Raw genomic sequence first — 4998 nt, 5'->3', positions numbered from 1 at the left:
GGTCGGAACGAAATGTTGACGGAATCGTGCAGGGAAGGCGGTCGTGGAAACTGGATAGCTTCCTACCTCCAAGTACACCGTAGTGGTGAGAACAAGAAGCTTGAAGAGGATAGGGAGGGATGACGAGTTGGGCGAGTTGGACAAGAGAGGCGACGGTGAGGACAAAGAGGAGGGAACGAGAAAGAGAGCCGAGAATAGAAGAATGATGAAGATGGAGGCGGATATAGGTAGATGTAGAAATCAGGATAGAGGCAGAGAGGTAGGCATGTGTGACGAAGGGAAGAGGGACGAAGGGACGGCGGGCAAGAGAATGGAGAGAACGAGAGAAGAGAGGTAGATGTGCACGTAACGTGACGGACGTCGCCTGAAAGCTCGTCCGAGAGAGCGTCATGACGGCGTCGTCGTCGTTGGGGTTGATTGTCGCAGATCTTATTATCCCCCCCCTTGTTCTAAGGAAGCTACGGCCGCAAGTTCGTACGTGTGTACGCGCCCGTACACGCGCTCGCGCACGTGTACACGTGTGTATGTGTTGCGCGAGCAAAGGGTAGGTCGCTGGAGGCGGGTGGGTATCCCCCTTCGGCCTCCCCCCACTGGCCCCTCGCCGCCCCCCTCAGCCCCAGGCTAACCTTGTTAGCGCTAATGACGGACTCTGCCGCGAGATGCGCGCGAGCCAAGGCAGGGACGTACATCTCGCGATCCTTGTGGGGAGTTCTAAGTTAAAGATGGCGGTGCTTGACCCCCTCGAGATATCTCACGATACCATTGCGCTGAAATTACATTTTCTTCTAAATCACAGTGAGAAATAATCGAAAACGTTCCCAAAAATTTTTTTCTAGAAATGGATCGAAATTTTTTAAACTTCCCGGTATAAATTGAATTAGATCTATAAACGTGTACAAGTTTAGAAATAGAATACTAATATAAATTATGTTGGAAAATTCGTTTTATTCCAGATTATGTTATACTAGTTTTTCTACATGCAGTTATAAAAGAAAGAAATTAAATTCTATGTTACAATAGAATAACTATGATATATAAAATCTGCGTTTATTTTATCTTTAATGGAAATGCCGAGCTACCGCTGTTGATGACGCGATAAATTCACGTAAATGCTGTTACTAAACACGTTTCGTTACCAGCATTCCCAGATCATTGGTAGCATCAAAATTTTCATACATTTTTAGACAGGGCCTACATTTGAAAATGCTAGAAGATGTCTAGTTTGAGAGAAAACAGAGAGAGGGGGGGGGGACATGAGGGACTCTCGAAGCAACCCTCGACGGCCCCCAAAATCCATTAGACCGGAAAACGAGGTAGAATCGTAGAACGCAATGGCGTCTAGAAACAAACGACGGCCGATAGGAGTGAACAAGCAGTGAATCACCCAAGCACTTGTTTACCAAGAGAATCAGGGATTCAGGGATGCCGTTCTCCGACTCTTGGAATCCAGCCCCATCGCGCTCGCGTCCCCCGTCCTCGGTCCCTCCGCCACTCATCCATCGGCCCACCGTTCCCCACACCATCAACCTTGCCATCAGCTCACCACCGTCGTATGGGATCTCCCGAAGGCGGATGGAGTAGCTCTTCGCATACGTAGACACGCGCCGTATCTCGGAGCGTGTGAAAGAGAGACGGAGGTGGCGACGGAGCGAGGCGGGCCACGAGAATGACAGAGAAGAAGGGAAGGTGGGAGGGAAAGTTACGTAGACACAGAAGCGGCACTAGAATCGCTAAATGTAATTCGGTTAAAAGGGTTTTAGCAATACAATGCATATAAACATGAGCGCCCCACCCTCGTCGTCGCCACGTCCTTCCGAACTGCCTCCCTTTCGCCTGTGCACGTTGTCTTCGAAATCCTCTCCCGCGACGACTCTCGACTTCCTCCTCGACGAGGACGGGCTTCCGTTACGAGATACGAGCGAAATCAGCTAACCGAGGTTTAACGTCCGCCAAATGAACGCCGGTGAGAGCCTCGCTACGAGAGATGTCTGCCGATATGATTTCAAGATTTAATCTATTTCTCAGAAGCTGCGCGCGCGCGCAAGCGTAAAACAATCTCTTGCAAATACTTTAATTTAAAAAAAGGATAAGATATCTCTTAATCGTGAGATACGCAAGAGAAATCTCACGTAATCTTTTCATGTTTTTCAAATCGGATGAAATTCTTTCAAATTTACTCGAGTTCATTCAAATTGTACACAAGTATACATTTTTACTGCAAATTTAGCGATGCCAAAACCAACAATATTTTTAAAATATTTGGAGCATTTTTACATTTGAGCAGTTAAAACTCGAGATATTCTCGATTAAACGTGAGTATCCTGCAACTCCTGTGTGCAAGTTACAGGAGAATAAGAGATCAGTTTCTCGTGAGTTGAAGATAAATAATTTGCTGCATCCAGTACAGTAGTTTCGACTTGGTAGGATATCGCACATAAAAGTACCATGACACATTATCCCGCGGATTGAGATCGAACTGTATCCGAAATATTGGATGCACGCGTGACCACGCATAAAGTCCGTAGGAGCAAAAGGTGGCAAAAGTGCAGAATCACTCCAGCGTCCCCTTAAGCCTGTATCAGACTACGGATTAGATTGAAATTTGACCAATTGAAGTAAAAGTTACTTTTCGCACCTTTTGCTCCTAGAACTGTGTGTCAATTTGTGAAAACATTTGTGTAATATAAAAATTATGTGGCTTTTGTGTACAGACCGATAGTGTCCCACTATTCAGATTAGGTCAAAGAACAGCATGGTATCGTTGAAATTAAGTTTAGGAGCTTAACAAGAAGTCTGTTCACTCGATTAAAGCCAACGGCATACGATACTATTTTTCTTACTGGATTACTCACGTGAGATAATCAGGATTTAGCTTTAAGTCGCCTGATCTAAAACTCTACACCCTTATTGGTTCACGTAAGCAATCCAGCAAGAAAAATTGTATCGTGTGCCGTTGGCTTAAGTTATAGGTTACCTAATCTATGGCTTATTCGAGTAAATAGATTTTTGTTAGGCTTCTAAACTTAATTTCAATGATACCATGCTGTTCTCTGATTTAGTGCGAATAGTGAAACACTGTCGATTCGTAGACAAAAGCCCCATAATTTGTATATTACACAAATTTTCACGAATTGACAGTTCTAGGAGCAAAAGGTGCCAAACGTGCAGAATCACTCCAGCATCCCCTTAATGCGTTTGTCGCAAAATCTCCGCTCGCGCGAACGATCGCGGGACACGCGCGAATAAATCCCCGCGCGCCGGAAGGAGGGAGCGCGCGGAGAACGCGAAACGAGATTGGCCGTTATGCTAATTCTCCCAGCGTCGCGTTAACGCGCCTTTTCGTGCTTCCTCGGGTCGGCGGCATATTCCTCGGAAAAAACTTTACGGCCATTTCCTTTTTCCGCCACGCCGCGCCATGGCGTAAACGGAGGACGTGGCGCCATGCCAGAACGTTCGCGAGATCGTCCTGCCCGCCTCCGTCCGGGCAATCCCGGATTTTTCCTTGCAAATAATCACGCCCGGCAGGACTCGCTCGAGCTGCTCCCGCGACGGATTTCTCACGAGTGAAAGATGAAGACGAAAAATTGAAATATATAGCACGTGACAAACGGGGATGGGGAAGTACTTGGCAATCGAAATCGGTAATAGGAACGAGGAATCGACTGACGAGCGCGACAGCAAAATTACGAGGAAAATGTACATATAAGCGAGAAAAGTCGAACACAGAAGAGCACTCAGCGGTGCAATCTCGATAATGTTTGATGATCAAATTTAGCTCCAATGATTTCTCCAATTTGCGAGTAGAAAATGCTGTAAGAATCACCTAAAGGATCTCAATGAAAACAGACATCTTTCTTCTAGGAAATTAATTTTTCTGTTGTTCGATAAAAAAACTTGTATACGCACACGTGTCATTCGTACTTAGATTTCTCTTTTTTTCCTTTTATATTTCTTTTTCACCGAATCTCTCGATCAATACATTCGACGTCTTCGATTTTTCCGCGATGGCTTTCGTGCTCGGAAAAAAGGCAGCGCGGGGGGGATGCAGCAAGTAGTGACATTGATCCGCATTCGTCAAATACGACTTTACCTCCTTCTTGCGCCGTTTCGCCGAGTGATGACGTTTTCCGAATGAGCGGCTCTCCGCCGCGGAATGTCGCGGAATTCGTAACTGGGGATTAGCATGTCATAAATACTGATAGCGCGGCGCGGGCGCTACTCCTTCGGGTGCCTTTCGAAACACGCCATTCGGTTCTCCATCGAGTACCCGCCAGTCAGGCCCGTCCGGGGGTGGTTACCCGCCGGGGGATGAAGCTTCTCATTTACAAGCCATATACCAATCAGCGGCCATCATGCAAATAACATGAGACCCGGGCTCCCTCGCACACGCGGCTGAATACGAGCGGATCTGAGCATTTATTGTTCGAAATGCAAAGTAAAATCTGATATTGCGGTCGTGACGCGGATTTTTCGATCGATCTGGCGGTTTAGTTGATTTTTATTGCGAGAATAAGAGAAAATTTATTTTACACTTTGAAACAAACCGTTTTGAAATAATTTTTTAGTAAACGTATATCAAATAAAGATTTCATGAGGTACAGAATACTATTCATTAAATGGAATAATTGTTTTTGTTAAATAGGAAATCCAATTTTCTTCGCTGTGAAAATTACATCTTAGTAAACACTTTACAGAATTAAAATAAAATTTTTTAAATTTAAAATGGTCTATTCTTTGATATTTAATAAATACTTAAATTAAAGCAATGCATGTTTTAATTTGTTTATTATTTTTTAAATTTAAGTTAATAAGTTATTAGGAGCCACCTAACGAATAATTTTCTTGAGTAAAGTAATATTTTTTTGGATTAAGATATTTTTTTTATCAGTGTACTTAAATTTACCATAGCGTTAAAAAGATAAACGCCTACCAGGAGAAAATAATATTCATGGGGAAAGAAGGACGCAGAGCGATTTTTCTCGATTTCATAATTTATTT

The 4998-nt window shown here is 44.3% G+C and overlaps 1 protein-coding gene across 3 annotated transcripts in view; it reads left to right on the top strand.

Annotated features, from left to right (window-relative positions):
- Positions 1-4998, top strand: part of LOC105565087 — a 67950-nt gene that overhangs the window by 40863 nt on the left and 22089 nt on the right. The gene's annotated exons all lie outside the window — the stretch shown is intronic.

This window comes from Vollenhovia emeryi, unplaced genomic scaffold (assembly GCF_000949405.1).
Source record: "Vollenhovia emeryi isolate VEMERY1.0 unplaced genomic scaffold, V.emery_V1.0 DF939155.1, whole genome shotgun sequence".
NCBI lineage: Eukaryota > Metazoa > Arthropoda > Insecta > Hymenoptera > Formicidae > Vollenhovia > Vollenhovia emeryi.
This window is presented reverse-complemented; position numbering and strand designations above follow the sequence as displayed.